Raw genomic sequence first — 14,197 nt, 5'->3', positions numbered from 1 at the left:
GTGAGTTGTGAACATAGATGGGGCTCAATAAATGGTGGTTGTTGATTACAATCATTATGACTATTTTCTGTATTAATTGCTCTTCGTGTTTCATAGAACTGTGCAAGTCCTAGGGAAGATAGCAGATAATCAGATCGATCACAGCCCCTTTCCCACATATCTGAAAGTTGGGGAGAGCCTGGATCTTAGACTCATTTTCCAGGTGAGGAACTTGGGGCCTAGAGGGGTTCAGTGGCTTGCCCAAGGTCACCTACCAAGTCAGTGGCAGAGCTGGGATTAGAAGCCTTAGTTTTCCTGACTCCCAGTTTTGGGCTTTTTCCACTTGGGCCACACTTTGGATGATAAGGGCAGGGCCAAATTAGTCCATTGCCTGTTACTATGACATTGACAATTTTGACACCACTTTCTCCTCCTTCAAGAGAGTGTTTCTGACATCCCATAAATTTAACCCTGAAATTTCAGCTCAGCAATAGGTCTCAGAAATTGGTTTGTTTTATTGGTTTGAATTCTTTTTACTTAATCCGCAGCTGGCACAATTCAGCCCTTACCAATATTCCTTCATGTTGCAAGATGCTATGATGGAGGGGGAGTCTAATAAATCATTTGACAGAACGTACAGAAAAAAATCTTCGTAATTCACAGTTCTGACATAATGAAAAGCTTATAATTCACTAGTGTGACCTCACAGCTGTGAATTACAAGTTTCACTTGACTTGTTCACAATTTGTCTTTAAATTTATACTGCGAAAAGTGAGAACCATATTGTCAAACTGTCACTCCATATTGATACATCATGGCTGAAGATTAAGAAACATTTTGTCAAAGAGCAAAGAAAAAAATTAAAAAACCCTGCAAATGGATGGAGTTTATGAAAGGCAACTGAGGGAGAAGCAGACCTTTACAAAGGACAAGATGCAGTGCTTGAATCTTTGTTCAGATTGGGGAAAACTGTAGACAAGATCCTAGAGCTTTGGGGCCGGTAGCCCCCCAAACATGAATCTAACTGACTTTCTGACTATCAAAACATGAATCTAATATCCCTTTTGTTCTCCCCAGATAGAACAGCATGTGTAGATCAGGCTAGAATGCTGGTAATTCGAGTACAATGAAGCAAACAGTCATTTCACACACACACACACACACACACACACACACACACACACACACACACACACACACACACATTTCTGCCAGAGAGAGTGATTTTAATACATGCCTTGGGTAGAGTGCTGTTAGAAAATTAACATTTATCAGGTGTCTACTGTATGTGAAGCGATGTACTAAGCGCTGGGAAAAAAAATACATGGGTGAGAAATAGACATGGTCTTTGGCCCCATGGGGGTTCCAATCCAACAGTATGGTGTGGGAAAGGGAACTGGTGACTGACACACAGGGAAAAATGGAACAATAAAAACTGCATAAAATAGAGGGACAAGGATGACTGTACCAAGAAGAATAGGATGCCGAGGTGAGAAGAAGGGAGTTTCAGTGTGGAATCCAAAAGTCCCTACAGGCGCCGTCATGGCAGGGGATTGCATGTCAGAGGATGTAGTGAAGTTCTGGGGGACTGTGGCCCCTGGGTGGTGATAAAGGGATGAGCTGTGCCATGGAATGGCTGAATTATACATCTTGGAGTTTTCCTTAACGTGGGCTTTCACAAGAATACAAGTGTCACATTATAGAACTGAATATTTTTCTTCCTGTCAGTCCTCTCCTTCTCTCTCCCTATCATCCTCTCCTCCTCTTTTCCTCCCTCTTATCTCCTTTTATCCCTCCTTCTCTGTTCTTTCATTGCCCTCTCTCCCCCTTCTTTGCCCTCTCTCTTACTCCCCCTTCCTTACTCTCCCTATATTTCTCTCCCTCTCCCTCTCTTCCTCTCTCCTTGCCTCTCTCTTTTTGTCCTAGGGATGCTGTGAAGCTAAAATGAGATAATTAGTGGGAAGGAGCTTTGAAGAAATAAAAGTTCAATTCAAATTCAAGGGAATTTGATGTTATGATGTAATGACAAGTGAGAAGACCAACTAGCCTCTTGGTATTCTAAGACAGTGGAAGGAAATTATTATTCAGCTATCTTGAATTTTGAAAATTTGGGTGATAAAGGTAGTATTAGCAGCCCCTGGCACCTCACAAAAACTCTCAGCATCCCTTTCAATCAACCAGTGGTGTTAGTTAAGCGCTTATTATGTTCGTTGAAGGATTAAGCATGTGTGTGATACCTCAGTGAGCAAATATTTGGGAAGGACTAAATGGGACAGCAGCAAAGAATAAATATAGGGTGACAGGGTCTTAGGAAAAAGGGATCTCGCCTTGGTTTCACCTTTGTTTCCACAGATCTGTTTGCCATCCTGAGGGGAGTGAGGAAATACGTGGAATTCCAGTTTTCCAGAGGGAAATTCCTCTTTTGACTTAGCCTGCCTGAGGCAAATCAGACTCTAGCAGGAAAAGTACCATGTAGGTGGTGTAGCGTGTCAGTAGGTAGCACCGCTTAGAGAAAAGAGCAAAGAACTGGGAGAAAGGGAAGTCCTCGTTCTCATCCTACCTCTGCCATTGGCTGCTGGGTAACCTTGGCAAATCATTTACTCTCTCTTGGCCTCAGAGTGGGGGATAAGATCACTACTTTCCTGACCTCTTACATTGTGATCCCTGGTTAGGACGGGAACTGTGTCTCATCTCATTATCCTGTGTCTACCCTAGCACTTTTCACAGTGCTTGGCACTTGTTAAGCGCTTAATAAGCATAGAAATAATAATAATTATATCATGATTATTATAATAAATAATTATGAATAGTAATAATAATCATGATGATAACTCGTTCCCCTGCTCACACCCTTATTCCGCTCCTTCCACTAGCGATTGTTAATGGAATTGCTTGGCAGCCGAGTCTGCTCTGAGGAGAACAACAGTGAGCCACCAGGAATCCTGGGAGGAGCAAGTGCCAATTGGATGGATTCCCAGGCAACTGGAAGACAGGAGACCACGATCACATAGACTAAAGGTCCCTGCTTCATGCAATAAAATCAATGGCTTCCTCGATCCCGGAGAAGTTGCTGTTAAAAGGTTGTTGGACATGGTCATACATATCTAAAAATTACTTATTTATATTAATGTCTGTCTTCTAAACTGTAAGCTCACTGTGGTCAGGGGACGTGCCTACCAAATCTGTTGTGCGCTCCCAAGCATTTAATACAGTGCTCTGTGCACAATATGTGCTCAATGAATACTCTGTTTTGATTGATTAGGAAATGTGAGTCAGAATTATTTGGCACTATACATTGTCTCATGCAGAGTTTGTCGGTGACTCAGTTTCCCATTGGGTCTGGTCTGTGGACTATCCAGCATAGTATTCTGTCTCCAATGGTGGCAACAGGTTGCCAGATGCCTACAGGATATAATGGTTGCCCTGCTTGACATTCATTATAGTAATAAGGGCTGTACCCACTATCATCCAATCAATCAATCAATCAATGGTATTTATTGAGCACTCACTTTGCGCAGAGCACTGTACTAAGCCCTTGGGATAATAAAATACAACAGAGGTGGTAGGGACCCACAGGTAGCTTACAGTCTACAGGGGAAGACTGACATTGAAATAAATTATGGATAGGGGAAATAGAGTAGAAGGATATTTACATAGCCCACAACAGACCACTCATTCATTCATTTAAGTAGACCTTTTCGAATCCACTGATCTTACTCATCAGCCTAGAGTTCTGCCATCACAAATTCCCATATAGTCCATCAATAAGAAGAAGGAGGAAAATGTTCTAAATCAAGTTGTACAGTACCATTGAAAACATTTGCCTTATGTAAGCTCACCTAGAATCAAGTTTCCTTCTGTCCATCCCTTTGTGACAAATTATTTTTCTGACCTCCACGAAGCTGCAGCTTTCAGGGACTTACATCATCGATGCCCCATTACTAGGATGGCGAGAGTCCCACCGTATGGGGAAAATGCACATCCTTATTTTGTTAAATATTTGTTTAGCAATCTGTGGCATTGCTTATCACTTGGGTATAGAAAAATGGCTTTTGGCATCCGTTCTCGGATGGAGGATGCTGAGCTGTCCCAGACCAAGCACCGCAAGAAAGCTAGTCGTATTTCCTTTTGTTTTCTGGGGTATTTTATACTTTGAAAGATCTGAGTGTTCAGCCAACATTTTAGCATTCTGTGCCTTCCTCGGGGTGTTGAAGAAGGCATATTCTCTGCAAACAGCTGTTGGTTCTGCCACCAGGGTCCTAGAATGTATTTATAACTTTGGAACTCACAGCCCCCTATAATTTATACATGGATATCTATACTGAAAAATCCAAAATAAATTTACCCTTCTAACTTGTGAGGGAGAAGGAACTGAATCGGTTTGATTTTTAGCAACTTTCCGGGTTCCCCATTCTAATCATTTTATCGGGCTTTAAAAAAATCCTGCAAATCTCCCATCTCCCATCCCATTCTCCCTGCTTATTGCAATTAGGGAATTTTGTAAGCTCCCAAACAAAGGGCAAACGGATGTAATGAAGCTACCATTTTTTGATGAAAATCTGATTGCAATATAATTATTATAATTAATGCTAAGCTAAAACTATAATTCAACATGTTTTACCACAGGAGTGATACGATTACCAGGAAGAGGACAGATTTACTGTTGTAATAATGAAATGAACTATAGTTGTACTTTGGGGAAGTATCTGTAGCGTTATAGTTTATTGCCACAATGCTACCACTAGTACAGTTTTGGGATAACAAAGCTTTGTTTCTAATGAGCTGGCCTCCTCTTTAGAAAAAAAACTCTGGGACAGGAAGAGTGCCACTCTTTTGCTTTACAACTTCTCCTTTTCATCTTTTGAATTTGGAAAGACCAGATAGAAGAAAACTGGGAAAACACTGGAGTGAAAGGAGGCAGTAATGGTGGGCAAAGAACTTAGCCCAGAGGTTTGTCATCAATCAGTTAGTTGCATTTACTGAGCACTTACCATGTGCAGACTGTAATAAGCACTGGGGAGAGTAAAATAGAATTGATCTCTATCTTCAGATAATTTACAATCTAGTGGGTTATCTAGAGGTCATCTCCTCTAGGAGGCCTTCCCTGATTAATGCCTCATCTTTGCCCGGATTGTCTTTGTCCAGAAATGCTCTGGGCATGTTACTCCCCTTCTCAAAAATCTCCAGTGGCTACCAATCAACCTACGCATCAGGCAGAAACTCCTCACCCTGGGCTTCAAGGCTGTCCATCACCTCACCCCCTCCTACCTCACCTCCCTTCTCTCCTTCTACAGCCCACCCCACACCCTCCACTCCTCTGCTGCTAATCTCCTCACCGTGCCTCGTTCTCGCCTGTCCTGCCATCGCCCCCCGGCCCACGTCATCCCCCTGGCCTGGAATGCCCTCCCTCCGCACATCCACCAAGCTAGCTCTCTTCCTCCCTTCAAGGCACTACTGAGAGCTCACCTCCTCCAGGAGGTCTTCCCAGACTGAGCCCCCTCCTTCCTCTCCCCCTCCTCTCCCTCTCCATTCCCCCGCCTTACCTCCTTCCCCTCCCCAAAGCACCTGTATATATGTATATATGTTTGTGTGTATTTATTACTCTATTTATTTTATTTGTACATATTTATTCTATTTATTTTATTTTGTTAATATGTTTTGTTGTCTGTCTCCCCCTTCTAGACTGTGAGCCCACTGTTGGGTAGGGACCGTCTCTATATGTTGCCAACTTGTACTTCCCAAGCGCTTAGTACAGTGCTCTGCGCACAGTAAGCGCTTAATAAATACAGTTGAATGAATGAATGAATCTTTCCACTCTATTTCCCTCCTTACTGCCACTTTTTTGTTATTTGTTAAATGCTAGTTGCCAGGCACTGTCTTAAGTGCTGGGGTAGATATAAGATAATCAGTTTGAACACTGTCTGTGTCTCACATGAGCATCATATTCCCAATCTCCATTTTACATATGAGGTAATTGAGGCACAGAGAAGTTAAGTGACTTGCACAAGGTCACACAACAGACAAGTGGAAGAGTCGGAGATAGAGCCCAGGTCCTTCTGTCTCCCAGGCCTGTGCTACATCCACTTCGGTGTCACCCATGCATATGGGTACCTATCCCACCCTCATCACCTCAGAACTGCAGATACATCTTTCTACTCACTGGCTTCTTTCTACCAGTTTATTTTAGCATCTGCCTCCCCTGCTAGACTGTAAATGCCTTGAGGGCAGGAATCATATCTTCTATCTCCTTTGGACTTTCCTGAGCCCTTAATATGATACTCTGCATAGATTAGGCACTTAATACAGACTTTTGATCGACTGTATTCAGCACCCAGGGAAGTACAGTAGACACACTCTCTGCCTTCATGGTATTTACGATGCAGAGACTGAAGAATGACTTGCAACCCTAGTCCAACTGACAGTACAGGAGGCTGCATTTTATCACCGCAAAATAATTATGGCAGGGAGCCCTCAGCCCTCTTGGATTCAGTTTGGGATACTAAGATCACCTGCCACACAAGACACATAAATATCCCTCTGATTTTCTCCAATAAGCCCAAGCTAGAGGTTAATAATGTGGGGATGTTTGATTCCCTGCTGTTTTAAATAATTTCATGGAAAACCTAATGCAGTAGGACACTAGTTTAGAAAGGTTATTACCCTCATCAAACTACAGCACTTTGCTCCTATTATTTTCTACCAATTTCTTGGCCTTATAGTTCCTCTCCCTTCATTTGCTGCAAATGATTCTTCAAAACGACACTCTGTGGTTGGGTGGAGATGGTATTGAGGAAAGCTTAATCCCTAATCAGTGCCCTGTCAATGCTAGTAGTTGTGCGAATCTTTCTTCCTTCTTCTGCTTGCTGGAGCTTAGATGTGGTGTCGACACCCAGAAATTCATGGCACCGGTGTCATTGAGAACTCCATCTCCTGCCCTCTAGTTGGGGAATTTCAGGTGGGCTCACCTTGGGAAGGTGAAGCAGCCCTGCCGGAACTGATGCCTGGTGGTATCCGGCCACGACCACCGGGCTTGGGAGATAGTGGTTGGTGGTGGCGGGTCAACAAGTGACCTCCGTGAGGAGGGTCATGATGGGGGTGAATGGACAGCAAACCTAGGTCAGACTTTGCTGACCTTTGCCCCCTGTGGGGGACGGATATGTTCTGGAGTTTGGGACTATTATTGTAGATCTCTTCAACTTGGTGGTCCGCCTCCCTTGTGTACACATAATAATAATAATAATAATAATTATGATTTTTGTTAAGCACTCACTATGTGCCAAGTACTATTCTAAGCGCTGGGGGATATACAGGGTAATCAGGTTGGGCACAGTCCCTGTCCCACATGGGGCTCACAGTCTTAATCCCCATTTTACAGATGAGGTCACTGAGGTACAGAGAAGCTAAATGACTCGCCCAAGGTCACACGGCAGACAAGTGTCGGAGCTGAGATTAGAATCCACCTCCTCTGACTCCCAAGCTCATGGTCTTGCCACTAGGCCACCCTGCTTCCTAAATTCATATCCATAATTGATTTAAATAACTGTTTTCCACTGTAGACTGTGAGATCCTTGTGAGCAGGGACGATGTCGACCAACTCTGTTAGATTGTAATCAATCCATCAATGGTATTGATTGAGTGCTTATTATGTCCTGAGCACTGTACTAAGTGCTTGGGCAAGTAGCAGTGTGGCCTAGTGAATAGAGCATGGGCCTGGGTTCTAAACCTAGCTCTGCCACTTGTCTGCTGTGTGACCTTGGGCAAGTCACTTAACTTCTCTGGGCCTTTGTTCCCTCATCCGTAAAATGAGGATTTAGTCTGTGAGCCCCATGTGCTCAACCTAATTAACTTGTACCTCTCCCAGCACTTAGTACAGTGCCTGACACATAGTAAGCGCTTAACAAATGCCATTTAAAAAAAGAGTATAATACAACAGAATTAGCAGAAATGTTTCCTGCCTATGATGAGCTTACATTCTAGTTGTACTCTGTCAACTTCTCAGTACAGTGTTCTGCACACAGTAAGTGCTCAATAAATATGATTGATTGATTGACCGGGTCCCGCAGACTTGGGGGGCAGTAGATGAGGACTACGTTTTATTTTCACACTTGGTTGTCTATTCCAACCAGACTTTGCCACTGGTTGCTCTCAGGTCTTGTGGGCTAATTTTGACTATAATCACCTTAAACGCTTTTAAGAAAGGAGCATTGCCAAAGCTAGGAAGGGAGAGGATTCTCGATTGTACCTCCGCTCTGCAGATTGGCATCAGTAACGACCTGGGAAAATTCAATCATCACTAACTTTTCCTCCTTTCTGTAAATGATTGTGTGGTTGTCTTTTAAAAATCCTGGTTTTTAAAAGGCACTTTAGGATTGAGATTTGTAATGGTATCGAGCATAAACTAAGCTCTCGTGAAGCTACAAGACACACTGCACTAAGTCACTGGAGACAAGGTACAACAGAAGAAAAAAACCAAAAAAAAAATCCCTTGGGTTTTTAAATTTGTGTTTCACAGCTTGAAAACGTCTGTTCAATCCATTAATCAACTGTATCGATTGAGAGCTTAATCATCATCATCATCATCATCAATCATATTTATTGAGCGCTTACTATGTGCAGAGCACTGTACTAAGCGCTTGGGAAGTACAAATTGGCAACACATAGAGACAGTCCCTACCCAACAGTGGGCTCACAGTCTAAAAGCTTAATCTATGCAGAGTACTATACTAAGTGCTTGGGAAAGTTGCTGAGAGATAGAAAATGCAATCTCTGCCCCCAAGGAGCTTACAGTCTAGTGGAGGAGAGGAGTAGGTACTAAAGCAGGGTCAGAACTCAAACTGCCAGTTCATCTTCCCTGCTCACCATCTGATGCTTCTTCTTCTCTGAAGTTAAGTGAACTGATTTTTTTCTGATGTTCCAGTTGAGAGAAGAAGGGAGAGGGAGAGAGAGAAAAAGAGAAGATTCGGGCCAATCTAAACAGTCATTCCCAGGTGGCATTGGCAAGAGATGGGGGGGAGACTGAGCTCAGCCTGTCTAGAAAGACCTCCATCCGCTCCCCTCCTCTGTCCTCCCGTCACCACTCCATTTCGTATTCCACATCCGAACAGCTAATTAGCCACTGTTTCGATATGGGGAGGGTGATAGACAAAGGTAGAATGCTATAAGGGAGACGATGATTTTTGTTTGTGTTGGGAGTAAAAGCCCCACCTATGACCTGCATTTTAAAATGCATTTTGAGATTTGAGCTAATAATATGAATGACATTCAGCGAGATTGCCAAATGCTGGTAATTTACTTTCATTTTCACATTAATGTGGGCCCACCTGTGATGAATTGGAAACTAAATAAGCACATCAGTTTTAATTAGATATTTCGGAGCCTGGATCTAGTTAAACAGCAGTATTCATTCTTATCTGTTAAACAGTTAAAGAGCCCAATACTTTCTTCAGAATAAGTTTTTTGCCCCCTAACTAAACCACCTCCTTGCAGACTGTAGGCTCCTTGAGTTGAGGAATCATGTCTACCAACTCTACTAGTAGCATTGTGTTTTTCCAAGTGCTTAGTTCAGTGCTCTGTGCATAGTAAGTGCTCAATAAATTATAATTGGATTGATTTTCTTTTGCAAACAGTCCTCTGGCCAGAGTTTTTTGAACTCCTCAACTGGTACCAAAGGGGCCATGGAACTGGTATCTCTGAAAAACTGGGGATAACTTTAAGATATTTCCAGGTTGACTGGCTGTGGATGTTTTTCCTGCTTTGAAAAAGGAATTTGGGAAACCTTTAAAATGTCTTAGGTTGTAAGCTCGTTATGGGCAGGGAATGTGCCTGCTAATTCTGTTGTATTTTACTTTCCCAACTGCTTAGTACAGTGCTCTGCAAATAGTAAGCCCTCAGTAAATGACATTGATTGATTGATTTCATCAACATTGTGGTTGCCTGAAAGATGTGATCTGGATAGATGGTATAAATTCTCATATTATACTCTTCTGAAGCAATTCTGCATCAGGAGAAACTTGCTGATACCTGGGAATTGCCGCTACAGAATTCTACCCTGGCTTTGCTGGAGCATTAGATTGTACACTCCCTGTGGGCAGTACATGAATGTTTTGCTTCTGTTGTACTTCCCCAAGCTCTTAGGACAATGCACTGCATTCAGTGGTGGTTCAATAAATGCCAGGAACTGAAAGATTCTCTGAGCCCTAATAGCAAAGAGAAGGCTCATTTTTCTTCACGTCCAGGACTAAATATTTCAGTCCTTGTCCTTCCAAAGGTCTCACAGGTATTTCACACAGACATGTGATCTCTTGGAAGCATTGGGGAATTTACTTCTTCCAGGATCTGCAAGAGATGACAGAATGTGGCTTTGGAAGGAGCTATCAAGATGTTGAAAAGGGTTGAGAAGTAGAACCTGTCAGGGAAAGTCAAGAGGAACTGCAAGTGTCCAGTTTGGAGGAGAGAAAGCTTAGCACTGATTAAATAAGAGTCTCAAAGAGAAGGAAGAGCTCTTACCCAGAAGATAGCAACCTGCTAGATGCTAGCCATTTTTTCGTCACTATTGACCACAGGACAAATTGGAGGCTAGCTTCCAGGAAGCATTTTCTGAGTGAGCATTAGTTAAACACTGGGCTGGATTCCAAGGGAGTAGCAGGAATGGTACTTATTGAGTGTTTGCTTTGTGCTGGGCGGGAACACAAAATAAGCAAAATTCAAATATGAGGCCCTTGAATCACCTTTGCTGGAAACTTTTAACAAGTCCTGTCTGTCTTGGATGGTCTGAAGTCTGCTTGGAGAAAGGGGGATAGATTAGATGTCCTCCTGAAGCTCAAATGAAGACAAGTGGATTTGTCTTGTCTTATGCTGTAGAGATGTTTCTGACCTGACTCATAGCGACTCCATGGACACATCTCTCCCAGATGCCTCACTTCCACCTGCAATCGTTCTGGAAGTGTATCCATAGAGTTTTCTTGGTAAAAATACAGAAGTGGTTGACCAGTGCCGCCTTCCGCGCAGTAAACTTGAGTCTCCGCCCTCGACTCTCTCCTGTGCCACTGCTGCCCAGCACATGTGAGTTTTGACTTGTAGCAGATTGTCTGCCACTCGCTTGCCACTGCCCAAGCTAGGAATGGAATTTACAGGCCTCTGCTTGACTCTCCCTCCCACAGCCGAGACTGGTAGGGTTCTGGAAACACTCCAGGTGAGATCTTGAGAGGGAAGCACATGGGTTTACGCAGTGGCAAACAGAGGAGAGATCTGATTGTTGAGTAAGGTCAATTCTAATATGGATGTTCTTTATTCCCACTCCAGCCCCCAGAATTTATGTAGTGCTTATTACAAAAACCTCATTTATCCTCACGAGGAAAGTAGGGACCAAAGTTCCTTGTTTCCTGGAAGTACATTTTATTTATTAAGTGTTTTTGTTAGTTTCAGTGACAAGAGAAGCAGCGTGGCTCAGTGGAAAGAGTCCGGGCTTTGGAGTCGGAGGTCATGGGTTCAAATCCCGGCTCCGCCAACTGTCAGCTGTGTGACTTTGGGCAAGTCATTTAACTTCTCTGTGCCTCAGTTACCTCATCTGTAAAATGGGGATTAAAACTGTGAGCCCCCCATGGGACAATCTGATCACCTTGTACCCTCCCCAGCGCTTAGAACAGTGCTTTGCACATAGTAAGCGCTTAGCAAATACCATTATTATTATTGTTATTATTATGAGTCACATTTGCATTGAGCTGTGGTGGTTGTTAATAGTGTGCATTTGTCATGCAGCCAGGATTTGGCAGGTACAACCATCATGTGACTAGATGTGATTCTTATCCACCCTGTGGGTTACTAATACTGCTATTTATTGAACATTTACCGTGGGCTAAACACTGTACTAAACTCTAGAGTAGGCATGAAATAATCAGGGAATACACACGAGACTTGCAATTTAAGGAGTAGGGAAAGCAGGTATCTTATTTCTATTTTACAGATGAGGAGAATGAGGCTCAGAGGGTTAAAGGGTCTTGCCAAGATCATATAACAGGACTGTGGCAGAGCTGGGATTAAAAGCAGTGTGGCTCAGTGGAAAGAGCATGGGCTTTGGAGTCAGAGGTCATGGGTTCAAATACCGGCTCCACCACTTTCATTCATTCATTCATTCATTCATTCATTCATTCATTCATTCAATCGTATTTATTGAGCACTTACTGTGTACAGAGCACTGTACTAAGCGCTTGGGAAGTACAAGTTGGCAACATATAGAGACGGTCCCTACCCAACAACAGGCTCACAGTCTTGTCAGCTGTGTGACTTTGGGCAAGCCACTTAACTTCTCTGTGCCTCAGTTCCCTCATCTGTAAATTGGGGATTTTTACAGATCTGTGAGCCCCCTGTGGGACAACCTGATCACCTTGTAACCTCCCCAGCGCTTAGAACAGTGCTTTGCACATAGTAAGCGCTTAATAAATGCCATAAAAACAACAAAAACAAAAAGACATGGGTTTTCTGATTTCCAGACCCATGTGCTTCTTACTAGACCATGCTGCCAAGAAGTGTTGTTTGGTGGATAGAACACGGGCCTGGCAGTCTGAAGGACCTGAGTTCTCATCCCAGCTCTGCCACTTGTCTGCTGTGTGACCTTAAGCAAGTCATTTCACTTCTCTGTGCCTCAGTTCCCTTTTCTGAGAAATGGGGAGTAAAACCCTATGTGGGACAGGAACTGGGTCCAACCTGATTAACTTGTATCTACCTCAGTGCTTAGTACAGTGCCTGGCACATAATAAGTGCTTAACAAATACCATTAAAAAAATCTGCCTGAATAACAAGCAGTATGTGTCCTCAAGGAAGGCAAGTCCTGGGGCCCTCACCCAATGCTGGATACTGTGTTCTGGTGTCTTCAGCCACTACCCTTTGACGGCTCCTCTTTCTTTTCCTGAACCAAGCTTGCTTTTTTCCCTCCTCCCAATCTTACCTTCTAACAATACCTAACTCACAAATCTTCCCTCTCTGACCCATTGGGCCCACCTTTTCTGCTGTTCTCCTGTTCCTCACCTGATAAATTACTTATTTATCCCTCCCCTTTCAGAGGCACCAAACCATGTCCCTCCTCACCTTCAAGATCTCCTAAAAAGAAGCCCCCCTCCACTAATCCCTGGTGCTACTCCAACAGCCCTCTTAAAACTTAACTTTTGACTTGTGTTTCATTCATTCATCAATATTTATTGAGTGCCAACCATGTGTGGAGTGCAATACTAGGTGCTGGGAAAGAATATAACGGAGAAAAAGTTAGGTACTACTCAATGGCCCCCTCACAAGGGACCACAATCCAAACATAAAAGGGATGGAGGAAGGCAACAGGTACCCAAAAAAAGATTGAAACACAAAATAACACTAGAAAGCCAACAACAACCATAAGAAACACTAGGAGTTAATGGAAGATGACAGAAAAGGGAATTGTTTTCAGGCTTTTCATGCGGCAGCAGGGCCAATCTAGAGTCCCATAGTCCCTTTGGGTCTTTTCTCATAGTTTTGCTCCTTATGAGCTATATGTAGCTTTTTTACCCTTTTACCCCTGTGTATTCTTGACAGTATTGGGTCTCCCTTAGCTCATAAAGTACTTGAGAGCCGGAGTCATGTCTATTAATTGTATTATATATTTCCAAGCCTGGCGCACAATCATCTCTCCACAAATGTTGTTCCCGATGCTGGAAGCTGTTGGGTGTGTGTGGGGGGTGGGTGGGGGGGTCCTGCCCTGTTGCCTTGTGGAAACTCTGATGAGTGGTTGTGTGCCTGGAGGATTCTGGGTGGCCTTTGGATACTCCTGCTGTTTTGTGGGATTCTCAAGGGAAAGAAGGCCTTTCTGGGCAGTATGGCTCTCTCCTTAATGGATCCGTTCATGGTTTTCCTTATTTCTCGTTGAATTGGCAAAGCTGCCCATGGAAACCAAATTTGTCAGGGTGACATTTATGACATCATAGGGAATGTTGGGCAAATATCTATGAAACATAAGCACAACACACTATCAGGCAGAAACTCCTCACCCTCGGCTTCAAGGCTCTCCATCACCTTGCCCCCTCCTACCTCACCCCCCCTTCTCTCCTTCTACAGCCCACCCCACACCCTCCACTCCTCTGCCGCTAATCTCCTCACCGTGTCTCGTTCTTGCCTGTCCTGCCATCGACCCCCGGCCCACGTCATCCCCCGGGCCTGGAATGCCCTCCCTCTGCCCATCTGCCAACCAGCTCTC

The sequence above is a fragment of the Tachyglossus aculeatus genome, chromosome 25 (assembly GCF_015852505.1).
Source record: "Tachyglossus aculeatus isolate mTacAcu1 chromosome 25, mTacAcu1.pri, whole genome shotgun sequence".
Lineage (NCBI taxonomy): Eukaryota > Metazoa > Chordata > Mammalia > Monotremata > Tachyglossidae > Tachyglossus > Tachyglossus aculeatus.
The sequence above is the reverse complement of the archived record's forward strand: the minus strand, read 5'-3'. Positions refer to the sequence as shown.